Source organism: Notamacropus eugenii, chromosome 4 (assembly GCF_028372415.1).
Source record: "Notamacropus eugenii isolate mMacEug1 chromosome 4, mMacEug1.pri_v2, whole genome shotgun sequence".
NCBI classification, from domain to species: Eukaryota; Metazoa; Chordata; class Mammalia; order Diprotodontia; family Macropodidae; genus Notamacropus; species Notamacropus eugenii.
Genome location: NC_092875.1, coordinates 181,621,937 through 181,636,799, shown reverse-complemented (window position 1 = coordinate 181,636,799; position 14,863 = coordinate 181,621,937). Strand labels below are relative to the sequence as shown.

Sequence of the window (14,863 nt, the reverse complement as noted above, 5' to 3'; positions counted from 1 at the left end):
AAAGATGAGGGTATATGGTAGGAACACATATGGTTGAAGAACATACATGGAGGGATATATATGTAGGGAACATATATGTATGAATAGAAGATTCTCACGGCTAGGGGAACATGTGTGTCCTGGACAATGGATGCTCCAAAGATTTTCTCCATTAAATCTTTTCCTGTATTCAATTGTGTTGCTTTTTCTCTCAGTTCAAAATCTTATTTGAATCATGGTGGGTAAATTTCTTATAATTCCTATCATGTCCCTCATTGGTAGCATGGATTCCTGCAAATTATTCCAGAAGTTCCATTAAGCAGAACCAAAAGAAGCTGGAGCTATGGTAAGGAAATTCCTTTCAGCATTCATGTTGTCCCTGTTGAATATGGGGTCTGTGTAAATCACCTTGGGGAGGGAAGAAAGAAAGGGGTCAGGTGGAAGTAGAGAGCCCTGTCTCCCAGCAACTACAAAATTGCTGTATTTTCTCCATTATAATATGGTGCTTAGAAATCAAATACTCCATTACACCCAATTTGATTTGCCCAGAACAGAGGACAATAGAACTATTGCCTTCCTGATCCTGTATACTATACTTGCCTTAATATAATCATTCTTTGTGGGGTAAGGAGGAGCTACCACTTCATATCATTAATTCATATTGAGCTTATAGTCCACTAAAATCTCTAAGATTCTTTTCAGATAAGGTTCAATCTAGATGACCCTTGGCCATTTTTTACTTATGAAGGTGATTTTTTTGAACCCAAATACAAGAATTTTCATTTATTCCTACTGAATTTCATTTTTATATTTTTTAAGTTTTTCCAAGAGAATATTTACTTCAAGCATAAAATAAAATCAAACACACAGACATTTCTCCCTGATATCAAGGAAACAATCTCTCCTACATTTATCTCTTGTCTTTGGGGATGAAAGATGGATTAGGTTCATAGCTTAACTCAATTTTTTTTATTTTAATAAATTTTATTGATTTTTTTTTTGTTTCTTAAATCACCATAGTATATTTCTCCTAAATATTTCTCTTCCTTTTCCTCCCAGAAAGCCATCCCATATGACAAATAATATTTTTTAGGGAGGAAAAAAATCTGCAAATATCCAAAAATCAAAAAATTCTGAAAACGTGTCCAAAGTCTAATACCTCTGGACCTCTCACCTCAGTGAAGAGGTAGGTTGGGGATATGGTCTTAGAACCCTTCACTGGAGTCTTACTTGATCTTTATAATTTTGTCACACTACTTTTTACTTTTTGGTAGGTAGTCATTCCTTCCATTTATATTGTTTTAGTTATTATCTATATTGTTTTCTTGGCTCTGCTTACTTCACTCTATCAATTTATATAGATCTTCCTATGCTTCTCTGTATTTATTCATCAACAAGCATCATTTTTTATAGCATAGCAATACTCCATTACCATCATGCATCACAATTTGCTTAGACATTCCTCAACCGATAGACATTTATTTTGTTCCTAATTCTTTGCTGCTCCAAAAGGTGCTGCTATAAATATTTTGGAGTGTATAAGAACTTTCTTCTTATTGATGACTTCTGTGGGATGTTAACCCAGTTCAAAGACTATGGACATTTTAGTCACTTATTTGCATAATTCCAAATTGCTTTCCAAAATGTTTGTACTATTTCACAGCTCTACCAGCATTAGTGTACTTATCCTTGCACAATTCCTCTACCACTGACTTGCTATTTTTTCTTTTTTTCCAGTTTGTATGAGATGAAACCTTAGAGAGTTGTTTTGATGTGCATTTCTCTTATCATTAGTGAATGGGAACATTCTTTCTTATGGTTATGAATACTTTGCAATCTGTTTGTGGAGAACTGCTTGTTTATATCCTTTGATCATTTATCTATTGGGGAATGGCTATCTTTCATTTATTTTGGGTACCAAACTCTTATCAGAGAAATATGATATAAAGATTATTTCCTCAGCTGACCATTTCCCTTCTTGTCCTAGATTCATTAATTTTGTCTGTGCAAAAGTTTTTAAGTTCCAAGTAATCAAAGTTATCTATTTTATCTTTTATAATTGCCTGTATCTCATATTTAGTTGAATATGTCTCCTACCCAAAGCAATGGGAGCCATATAATCTGTTTTTCTTCTGATTTTTTAATTGTATGATCTTTAACATGAAGGTCATATATTCATTTAAGAAGTGTTGAGGAATATGTTATAAGGTCTTGGTGTAGTCAATTTCTGTCAGACTGCTTTCCAATTTTCTAGCAATTTTTATTATATAACAATTTTTTTCCCCTAGGCAATTCATGTTGTCCACTTTATCTAACATGGAGTTATTAAGTTCTTTTTTTCTGAATCTCTCTTATCTAGTCTGTTCCATTGACCTATCTCTTTTTTCTTTAATCAGTCTAGATGGTTTTATTGGTTGCTGCTTTATGTTATAGTGTGAGGTCTACAAGTGCTAGTCCCCTTTTTTCTTTTGGTAGTTCCTTTATAGTCACATCTATTTTCTGGGATTAGATTATTTAAGATGTCTATGTGGTCTTCTGATGTTTTTGTATTTTATATTTTTGAAGGCATTCCTCCATTTCTTTTGTGTTCTTTATCTGTTTTTAGTTTTGTTAGAGTATAGCTGTGCATAATATGTTCTCATTATTATTTTTAATTTCTTTTGGTTTTGCTTTGCTCATTTGGTATTATTGATTTGATTTTTTACTCTCCCCCTTTTAATAAGATTAGTTAAAGGTTTATCAACTTTATTAGTCATTTTAATGTTTCACTGTTTCCAATTTATCTACTATACCTCCAGTTTTTAATGTCTCTTCTTCTGTGCTTATCTTAGGTTTGTTTGTTTGTTAGCTTTCTAATTTTTAGTCTGGAGGAGAAGTGAGACTGGTGACCTGCATAGCCCTCTCTCACTCAAAACAAAGAATTTCCAATTTGGTGCTTAATAATATGGGAAACATTGTCACAGGACTGTCCAGCATGTCATGCCCACATCCAAGAAGGATTTGTGACTGCAAGATGGACAGAAAGGTGCAAAAAACCTTCAGGGAGAAACTCATCCTGAAGAACTCATTGGCCAAAGAAACAATTGGAGAATTCCTGGGGACATTCACCTTGGTTGTCCTTGGATGTGGTTCTGTAGCCCAAACCGTCCTCAGCCAAGGGGCTGCAGGTAGACCTGTGACCATGAATGTTGGCTTTGCACTGGCTATTGTAATAGCTGTTTATGTGTCAGGAGGCGTCTCTGGTGGTCACGTTAACCCAACAGTGTCCTTTGCCATGTGTCTCTATGGGTGGATGAAATAGTTCAATTTCCCTTTCTATGTGGTAGCCCAGTTCCTGGGTGCTTTTGTAGGAGCTGCAGCCCTCTTTGGAATTTACTATGATGCACTTACGACTTTTGCCGAGGGAAAATTGATCAGCAATGATCAATGCAACAGCATTGGAGAAAATGCAACAGCACAGATTTTTGCAACATATCTACTTAACTACCTGACTATAGGAAATGAATTTGCAGACCAGGTGATGTCTTCCACATTTCTTCTCTTCGGTGTGTTTGCCATTTTTGATGAAAAAAACTGGAAGGTCCCCAAAGGCCTCAAACCAGTTGTCATTGGTCTGCTGATCCTTGTCATTGCTTGCTCACTGGAAATGAACACTGGTTGTGCCATGAACCCCGCTACAGACCTGGGTCCCAGAGTATTCACAGCTCTCACAGGTTGGGGAGTAGAAGTCTTCACAACTACAAGTCATTTCTGGTGGATCCCAGCAGTGGCTCCTTTCCTTGGTGCCACCTTAGGAGGCTTCATCTATATTTTTGGCATTGAAATCCACCATACAGATCCAGTCTCAGAAGAAAAGAATGAACAAGTGGAGGAGAAAAATGAACTCAGTGTGATAATGTAATAGCATGCCCCACCCAGGGTTGTGCAGTTGGTTGTAGCCAAGAGTCTATAACTATGTCTATTCACTAAAAGCACAAATTTGATGAAATTGTAAGACTGAAAGCTAGGGGAAAATCTATTCACTTGTGCTGGGCCCATTGGGATACATATTCCACTGAAAAGCAGTAGGACTAAGCAAGAAGTTGGGATGGAGGCTGCTACCTTTGACTTTGCAGATTGGGTATTCCCCTAGGAAAGCACCTGATGGAATCTTCTGATGGAGCAGAACTTTTACCCCCTATCCTTTTGGTCTCATCCTTGTGACGTTAGTCCTTTGGGGTAGGATACTTGATTACTGACATGCTCACCTGGCTTTATCCCAGCTGCATTATCTGTAAAGAAATATTTCATCCAGTGCCATTATGTACTAGGTCTTTTATCATGTGAGTCTCAAAGATCATTTTCTGAGTACCAGTGTGTGTATTCAAAGACTTATAGCTCTCTCAATTAACTTATCTGTGACTGGAAGCTTATAGCAGTTGTCAACTCTGCAGCTATAGTATATTCGCTGGTGAAATCATGCATCCTAGAAATGGTTTTGCCAAAAAAAACTGAAAATGTTTTTCAAAAGAAAATTAAAAAAAAAAAAGCTTTCTAATTTTTAAAAATGCATATTCACTTCATCAATCCTCCTTTTTTCTTTTTTGGTCATATATGTGTATAATAGCATGATCTTCCCTTTAAAAATCATAACTGTGTCTTAGAAATTTTGTTCTTTCATCATTATTGTTTTATTTTACGTACTTATTGTTTCTCTGATTGGTTCTTGACCCACTCATTCTTTTAAGATTTCATTGTTAAGCCTCTATTTGGGTTCATATCTTCTGTTTGTAGTTCTTGAACCAATTTCTATCGTTACTGCATTATGGTCTATAAAAGGTGTATTAACTATTTCTGCCTTTTTACATTTGTTTGCCATACCTTTGTGCCTTAAGACATGGTCAAGTTTTTGTAAAAGTTTATGTGGTGATGAGAAACATGTATATTCATTTGCTATTCCATTTAGAAGATGCCAATAAGTCTTTTAACTTTAGTTTCTCGAGCAAATTTGTTGAGTTCCATTTTTTCCCCTTAGTTTATCTTTCTATTAGACTTATCTAAAATTGAGAGGATGAGGAAATGTCATTACTGTGTTGTTGTCAATGTATTCTTATAGCTCAGTCAATTTTTTCTTTATGAATTTGGATGCGAAGTCATTTGGAGCACAGAAAATGACTTGAGAGAGTGTTAGACCTGGACTCAGGATAACTTGAGGTCAAATCATTTGCTGTGGAAATTTGGACAAGTCACTTAACCTCTCTAAGACTTAGATTCCTCATTTGTAAAATGGGGACAAAATACCTGTAGTACCTACCTTACAGGGTCTTGTGATGACCAGATAAACTAAGGTATAGAAGGTACTTTGCAAAGGTATAGAAGGTACATTGCAAAGTTCAAAGTGCTATAAAATTATGAATTATAATTTTAGCCACAGCAGGGCAGTTAGGAAAGCTGAATTGAGAAACTAAATCCTCACAATTTCTCTCATTTTAGCTCTTGGAAATAATATGATCCCTCTAACATCAATGACTTTGGCAACTGCACCCTTAAAATCATTTGATATTTCTGCACTTAATTTGTCAGGATGCTATACAAAGGTCAGAATTTGACCTTTAATGTTTTCTTAGCTTTTTTTTCCTTCAGGAAAGATACATAAATGTTAAATTTGCACATTCTTTTTCTTTTTAAAAATAAATAGATGTACATTTTTGGCAAGGAGGGTCAGTGGAAACCCTCCAGCATCTTCTTTGAGCCTTGTCCTAAGGGGGTAAGTTAGGCAGAATCTCATAAGAATAATGAAATGGAACTTGTTTTGGTTGGCCAGGGAGGAGTGGGACTATGAAATATATCTTTTGGTGGTATGGAGATGGAGCAGAAGCAGATTTAGGCTGGAGATGGAGAAAAAAGCTTCTTAAACATTAGAGCCATTTCAAAGTAACACCTTCCACTGCAGTAGGTTTTTGATTCCTCCTTCCTGGAGAGAGAGGGGTGGAGATGGCTAAGGGGGATATTTGTGCTATAGGCCTTGAGTCAAGGTTCAGGAACCTTGTTGATACCCTTGTTGAAAGTTCTTTTTTCCCCTGTTTTTGGCATAGCTTGACATACAAATTACTTTAGCTGCAGTAGAATGCAAGATCTTTGAGGACGAGGACTGAATCTTTTTTGTATTTCTAGTATAGAGTCTTGTGCATAGTGGAGTGTAAAGTATGTGGAGGGTACATAGGATGAGGTCAACCTGGAAAGGTGACTTCAAACTCATGAGCTTGTGCTGCGCAGAGCTTCCCTAGAAGCAATGGAAGGCATTTTCACCTGCTTTCCCCTTTTCCCTTCACCCCTCATTCTCTTGATTGACATTGTCAAATATCCTATAATCTTGAGAGTGGTTTTATTTACCAGGGTACAGAACTTGGTATAAGGCAAGTCCATTTGGACCCCTTCCAAGAGCATACCATTCTGAAATACTAACAGGCCATGATACACAAGGAGTATGATATTGAAGTCAGACCCAGGGCAAGCCTGCCAAGCATGATGCTGCAGTAAGTCTCAAGTATAAGTAGGCTTGGGATAGTTGATTTAGCATGCAACTGAGTCCTAACATAATCCTTTTGTGGTCTGAAAGAAGGGAAACAACTTTCAAAAGTGCCTCACCCACTGGGAGAATTTTATGTCAATCGCTCTATGTTAGAGAAGAGATAACTGGGAGTTGTCAAGGGAGTTATTAGGTGTCATACAGGAGTCATAATAGGACAGGTAGGTATTATACTTAGGAATTTTTAACCAACCCTTAATTTAAACAGTTTCCTTCATTTTCTCCCCTTTGTATCAATAATTATAGGGATGTAAATTAGACTATACAAGTTTAATAAAAGGAATTCTCAATGGTGGACTTTGGAAACTTGACAGATAAGCTATGTGCCAGATTGAAACAATTCAGGTAATAGTATTCTTACCCATTTCACCTCTGCCTTTTCTCTTGTTTTTATTTCACAGCTTTGGTTTCAGATCCAATTTTCCCTGTTTCAGTTTTCACAGTTACTTATTTGACCATGTTTGGTTTGGCAGTTTAAAAAAACACCAACAGAAGGATTACATTTCAATGGTACAACACCTAATCCTCAGGCAAATGATTCGTCCACGCTTAATATAAAGTACTTAGGATGTATTGTTTGATGTAAACACTAGTTCTAATAAAATGGTGCCCGAGGTACAGTTCTTTAACTTGTAATACCCTATTTGTGTTGGCCTGTACACATTGGATTTGAAGCCATTATGATAAAATATATCCTCTTTAGCCTGATAAAACAGAAAATCACAGTATAGGACCTCCACTAAAGGGGAAAATGTGCCATAAAACATGAAGCTTTTTGCAGAGCCTGTCACTGGTATAGAGGAAGAGCTCTAGTGCTGGATTGTCACTGTGGGATTAGGTGTCCACTTTGGAGCCTTCTCTGGAAGGACATTCTTCTAACCTGTGCTGTTTGTCCTTCGTTCTCGAAGAGGACTATGACATCAGGAATGGGATGTCATGACTTGCAAGTGAATTGGGATTTAAGTGAGGGAGGGCTGTGCAAAGTTACCAGTCTCCCCTTTTCCTCCAGAGCCATCTGGGTTCAGTGGCAAGATATAGATCAGGAAGACTGGAGATGGCTCTTGATGCAGTGGGAGGCCTTGATCTTTTTGAATTAAAGTCTTTCCCAGGTCTCAGTTTGTCTGAGTTAATGCCCACTAAGTGATTAAGGCTAGGTAAAAATGAGCCAAAGAATGGCCTCCATTACCTAGTAAAAAAAAATAAATAAAATCAAATCAATCTGATAGGGGAAGACCCTCAGGGTTTCTGGCCAAAACAGAAACAATTGCTATTTACACTCACTCTGAGCCATCAGAATTCAAACAAGGACGAAGTGAGGCTTGGGCTGGGCCTACTGTGGACCAATCAAGGAGAGCCAGAATGATCTGAGTTTAAAGCATGGTCCATGAAAAAGAAATCTAGCCCATAAACCCCAAGATATCTTGCTAGGTTTCAGCAATCAAAATTTATATTCCTTTGGACAGAGAACCCACAGGTAAGGGTATGATTCCCTATTTGGACAAAGGAAAAGGAAGGAGAGGAGGGAAGAAGGGAACATCATTGCCCAATTCGAACTGGCCAGTTGGATCCCCAATGGAGTAACTACTACTGCACATAGATTGTTGTTTGTCCTTCGTTTCTGACTAGGATCAATGACATCAGGAAGCTGATGTCTTGACTTGTAAGTGAACTGGATTTAAGTGAGGCAGGGCTGTGCAAAGTCACCAGCCTCACTCTTTCCTCCAGTCATCTGGTCCTAGTGGTGAGATATAGATCTAGAGATGATCCTGGATACAAAGGGAGGCCTTGGCTTTTTGAAGTTAAGGTCTTAATTTGTCTGAGACCACACCCATTCAGTGATTAAGGCTAGCTAAGAAATGAGGCAAAAAAAAATGGCCTCTTTTACCTTGTGTAAAAAAAAACAATCTGAAAGGGGAAGATCTTTAGAGTTTCTGGTCAAAACAGAAACATTTGCTGTTTACACCCACTCTGAGCCATCAAAATCCAAACAACCAGAAGGGTTATTATCATCTAGGAGAAGAGTGACCTCATCCTCAAAGAGTGGAGCAAAGGAAAGAGGATGAGAGATGATTCTAAGGTCATTAGAAATGTAGAATTGGCCTTTGACACAGCAATACCACTTCTAGGACTGTATTCCCAAGAGATCATAGAAATGAGAAAGGGTCTCACATGTGCAAAAATATGTATAGCAACTCTCTTGGGGTGGCCAAGAACTGGAAATCAAAGGGATGCCCATCACTGGGGAATGGCTGAATAAATTTTGTTATATGAATGTAATGGAATACTGTTGCGCTATAAGAAATGATGAACAAGAAGATCTCAGAGAGACTTGGAAAGATTTATATGAACTGATGCTGAGTGAAAGGAGCAGAACCAGGAGAAGTCTGTACACAGCAACAACCACAGTGTGCAAGGAATTTTTATGGTAGACTTAGTACTTCATTTCAATGAAAGGACTCAAAAAATACCCAATGGTCTCTTAAGGCAAATGCCTTCCACATCCAGAGAAAGAACAACGGAATTTGATTGCAGAATGAAGCAGATCTTTTTCTTTTGTAATATGTTCTGGTTTATTTTATGATTTCTCCCATTCATTTTAATTCTTCTATGCAACATGATTAAGGTGAAAATGTATTTAATAGGAATGTATATGTAGAACCTATACAAAATTGTATGCCATCTCAGGGAGGGAGTGGGGAGGTAGGGGGGAAAGAGGGGGAGGGAAAGGAAAAATTTAAGATATATGGAAGTGATTGCAGAACACTGAAAGCAAATTTAAAAAACTATTTGGCTACCCAATAAAATCCATACCTTATGACCCCCTCCCCCCCCAAAAAAAGAAGTGTAGAATTGGGGAGGAGAGGAAGCTCATTCATGTTAGAGGGATCATATTATTTCCAAGAGCTAAAATGAGAGAAATTGTGAGGATTTGAATTTCCAATTCAATGTTACTAATTGTCTTACTGTGGCTAAAATTGTAATTCATAATTGTATAGCACCTTAAATTTTACAAAGTACATTCTATACATTAGCTCATCTGGTCATCACAATGCTGTAAGGTAGGTACTACAAGTATTTTGTCCCAGTTTTACAAATGAGAAGCCTAAGTATTAAAGAGATTAAGTAACTTGCCCAAATTCCCACAGTAAGTGTTCAAGGGAAGATTTGAACCCAAGTCTACCAGGTCAAACTTTCTCTCTTAATAAGTCACTTTCTGTGCACCAAATGACTTAGCATCCACATTCATAAAGAAAAAATTATCTGAGCTACAAGGATACGTTGATATTAACATAATAGCTCTCACTGATTGGCCAACAATCAGATCCCAGCCCAATCCTTACTTGGTCAATGTTTGGATTCTGATGTCTCAGAGTGAGCGTAAGTAGCAACTGTTTCTGTTTTGGCCAAAAACCCTGAGGGTTTTCCCCTCCCAGACTGATTTTTTTTTTTTAATGTGGGTAAAAGATGCCATTTTTTGCCTCATTTCTTACCTAGCTTTAATCAGACAAATTGAGACTTGGGAAAGACCTTGGCTCAAAAAGGCCAAAGTCTCCCACTGCATCCAAGGCCATCTCCAGTTGTCGTGATCTACATCTTTCCACTAGACCCAGAAGGCTCTGAAAGAGAGAGTGAAGCTGACGACTTTGCAAAGTCCTCCCTCACTTAAATACAATTTACTTGCAAGTCATGATATTTTCTTTCTGGTCTTCTTCGAGAACAAAAGACAAACACCAATCTGTGAGGAGGAGTAGCTGCGTCACTGGGGATCCAACTGACCAGTTCCAGTTGAGCATGTGCCAGTCACAAAGAAAGGTAAAGAACAGTCCCTACTCACAATGAGCTCATAGTTTAATGGGGGAGACAACATGCAGAAAAAATTATGTAAAATGAAATGTATAAAGGATAAATTGGGAATTGTCCAAGAGGCAAGGCACTAGCGTTAAAGGAGATTAAGAAAGGTTTCTTTTATAGGGTGGGATTTCAGCTGAGACTTGAAAGAAACCAGGGAAGCTATGAGGAAGAGATAAGGAAGGAGAGAATTCTGGTATGAAGTGCACAGAAGGTCACAGAGTCACAGAGTACGGAGAAGAAAGTAGGATGTAAGATTGGCAAGATAAGAAGCTCTCAGGTTGTGGAGGACTTTTAAAATCAAGTAGATTTCATATTTGATCCTGGAGGTAATAGGGAGCCACTGGAGTTTATTGAATAGTGGGGTGATAAGGTTAGATCTGCTTTTTAGGAAGATCTCTTTGATAGCTGAGCGGAGGATAGATTGGAGTGGTGAGACACCAGGTAGAGACACCAGAGAAGACTTCATGATAGAGGTAGCACATGAATTGTCTCTCTTTTCCTTTAAGCCCCTTAAAAACCTAGAGATGAAAGGTTAAGGAGAAGTCTATTCCAGGCGTAGGGCATGGTATGGGCAAAGCCATGAGTTCAGGAATAGCATGGTAAAGAAGACCAATGCAATTTAGCTGAAATGTAGATTTCATTCATTCAGCAAGTATTTATTAAGTATCTACAAAAAAGGCAGGCATTGAAATAAACCACAGGGATAGACAGACTAAAATAAAGTAATTCTTGAATGTAAAATAATTACATGCTATTGGGGCAACAATGTATACTTGTTGTTCAGTCATTTCAGTAATTTCTAACTCTGTGATCTCAGTTGGTGTTTTCTTGGCAAAGATACTAGAGTGGTTCGTCATTTCCTTTTCCAGCTTATTTTACAGATGGGAAGCCAAGGGAAACAGTATTAAGTGACTAGCCCAGGGTCACACAGCTAGGAAGTGTCTGAGGTCAGATTTATGCACTGTACCACCTAGCATAACATAATTAAATAAAAAATATGGACAAAGTAAATCCAAAATTGCTTTAGGACAAGGACATAAAGGGAAGCAGTATGAGATATGGCTAGAAAGGTAAGTTGAAGCCAGGTGGAAGAGAATAACAGAATGAGGAATTCTTAATTTATTTGATAGGAAATGTTAATAATAGTGATGGAATGAAGATACTTGTGAAGCAATAAGAAGGATAGAATGGAGCAGGATTAAAATGAATGGAATTCCCCTAGAACCCTCAACCTGGTTCCATCTCAGCCTTGGATGATGAGATTGGAGAGGATCTAGGGTACAGGGTACACTTCAATTCAGAGAATCTTTGAGAGACAGCATGATGTAGAGGAGACAGTTTTGGTCTGGTAGTCAGGAAATCTTGGTTTGAATTCTGCCAATTCATTGATCATGGGAAAACTATTTAACATTCTTAAGTCTTAGTTTTCTCATTTATATAGTGGGGATAAAACTCTTGCACTACCTACCTCGCAGGATTGCTGTGATGAAAGCACTTAAAAAAACGTAAATCTCAAGACAAGGTAACTCAAAAGTCTTACTGCAGCCAAGCTATCAAAACTTAAAACTTTATATAAAAGGATGAGGATGAGAATAAGGATGATGAGTGTGATAATGATGATGATGTCTAACACCCACATTAGATAAATTCTGATTTGAGAGGAATTGGGTGATTATTGGAGTCTTGAACCTACACGTCCAGGTTGGTTCCAGAATTATCTTGACCTTTTTCTAGTATTTTTTTTCAAGTTTTTTTTTACTGATGTCTTCTGCTTCTTACATTATCATAGTATAATCACCAATATCACCTGTCACTAGTACCTCTTCCCTTGTTCCTTCCTAGAGAACCAACTCATATAATCCATAGTATTTTTTTAGGAGAAAAAAAATCAGCAAACAAATCTATAAAAAGTCTGAAAACACAGGCAACATCTGTGGACAATCTACCTCTCTCCAGTGGAATGGGTTGGATGTTCTCCCATATCTCTTCTTTCAAGTAATGATTGAGCTCTGTAATTGGTTTCTGCTTACTCTTGATCTTTTGTGTGTGGTTGCTCTTTCCATTTATATTGCTGAAGTTATTGTGTATATTATCTTCTTGGCTCTGCTTACTTTACTCTACATTGGTTCATGTAGATCTTTCCATGCTTCTCTGTCTTCAACACATAAATCATATTTCACAGCATGATACTATTACCTAACATTCATGTATCACAATTTGTTTAGCCATTCACTATCCTATTTATTTATTTATTTATTTCCTATTATTTCTATCACAAAAATGCTACTATGAATATTTTGGAGTATATGAGGACTTTCCTTTTTTCAGGGGCTTTCTTGGAGCATGGAGTATGAGAATGGAGTATCAGAAACTCTGGTTCAAAGAGTGCAGACATTTTAGTCACTCACTTTATTTGTATAATTACAAATTGCTTTCCAAAATGTTTGTACCATTTCATAGCTCCACTAACAATACATTAGTGTGCCTATCCTTCCACATCCCCTTCAGCACCGTGACTTTTTTAACCAATCTGTAGGGTTTGAGGTGAAACCTCAATGTTGTTTTGATTTGCATCTCTCATAAATTTATAACTGATATTAGTTTGTTGTGGTTTCTTTTAGCCTAATGTAGTTTTTTTGTATTCCTTTTTATTGTTTTTTGAATGTTCTTGTTTTGTCAGATAGCATAACCAGCAACTCCTGCTTTTTTGGATTCACATGAAGCATAGTAAATTTTTTTCCCATCCCCTTAATTTTATTTTATATATGTCTTTGTTTTTTAAATGTTTTTTATAAACAGGATTAAGATTAAAGGGTTTTGTTTTCTGATCCAATTTGTCATTTTTTTACCCTTTATTGAAGAGTTAGGTTTATATTTTCCTTCATCTTTAATACTGATTTTTTCAAGTTATATACTTTTTCTTTTTCCACTGTACATATGTACTTTGTTTAATAATTTTAGTTTAATCTTTTTTAATGTCATCCTGCTCCCATTGGCTTTCTTTTCCTTACCCTTGATTCCCCCTCTCCTTTGTTACCCGTTTCCCTTTGGGGTTTTGCCTATTAGTTCCTTTTTCTTTCCTACTTTTATCTGGTTATTTAATTCTTTCCCTCTTTTCCCCTCTCAGTCACATAGATTTCCCCATCCTCCTCTCCTCTTCAACTAGTCATGTTAATTAAATTTTAAAATTTCATATTCTTTCATCCCTTTCCAAAGAGGATTTCTCTTTGTCTCTTTATTATCCATCCTCTCTTTCTGTCCACTCTAGACTCCCATCTTCTAGTTCATAACTCCTATAATCTAGTCTCTCTCTGTTTTTTATATACTTCATGGAATCAACATTTCTCAGGTATCCATTCTGGAATGTCCCCTCTAGGCAGTTTCTTCCACTGTGTTTTAGAGTTTGCTTCATAGGATCCCATTATCCATTGTGCCTTACTCCAAGAATAATGCCAATTCCTGCAGGTGACAGAGAGCACGGCTCCAAGGTAGAATTTCCCCTCCCACCCCCACCCCATCCCTGATTATTCAACCCCATGGCTGATCTATATCTTCCCCTGGGTTACCTTCTTTCCCCATTTGCCTCAAAACTTCCTCTTTGGGTTCATGTCCTCCTCCTACTCCCTCATATCCCAGTGACCTAACTTCCTCTTTCCTTCACTGGTAGAATGAGTGGTCTTTTCAAATAAATGCCTCAGAACAAAGTCTCCATCTCCTCCCACAAAACTTCTCTCTTCATTCAGTCATCACTGGAGCCCTCTCCCACCACCAAAGTAAGATCTTCTTCCCCCTTCACCCTTTTCTCTGCAGGATGTTCTCTTCTGGAGAATCAAAGAGGTCAACTTCTCATTGCTCCCTTCTCCCTTCACTCTTTCCTCCTAGTACATTTCCATGGCTCAAAGCTGCCTCCTTAACTTGGGTGGATTTCTTTCCCAAAGACCAGGCCTTAAACCCAAATCAGTCTGGAGCACATAGATTGGACAACAATACATCCCTGTTCTCCTAGCTCCCAGTGAAAGTAAATAGTAATTGTTTCTCTTTTGGCCAACAATCCTGAGGGTCTCCCCTCCTAGTTTGATTGTTTTTTTATTAAATGGGCCATCCCCAGAATCACTTCTCAAAGAGACTTATTCACTAAATGGGTGAGAACTTGAAAAGACCTTAGCTTAAAAGGACCAGGGTCTCCTATAGCATCCTGGACCATCTCCAGTCCTGATGAATATCAGGCCACTGACCCTAGATGGCTCTGGAGGAGAAAGTAAGGCTGGTGACCTTGCATAGCCCTCCCTCACTCAAAATCAAAGTCAATTGCAAGTCATATCATCATCTCCCTGATGTCATGGTCATCTTAGAGAAAGAAGAGCAAACAAAAGCTCTTGATTTGATCTGAGCACATCACATACTCCCCTCTTCCCCTTCCCTCTTCTCATATACTTTCCTATTTTGTAAAGTAGTCCTATAACA

General features: G+C 37.6%; 1 pseudogene; it reads left to right on the top strand.

The window, feature by feature from the left end:
• The first annotated feature begins 2,992 nt into the window (after positions 1-2,992).
• Positions 2,993-4,027, top strand: LOC140498301 (aquaporin-9 pseudogene; annotated as a pseudogene).
• The last annotated feature ends 10,836 nt before the right edge of the window (positions 4,028-14,863 follow it).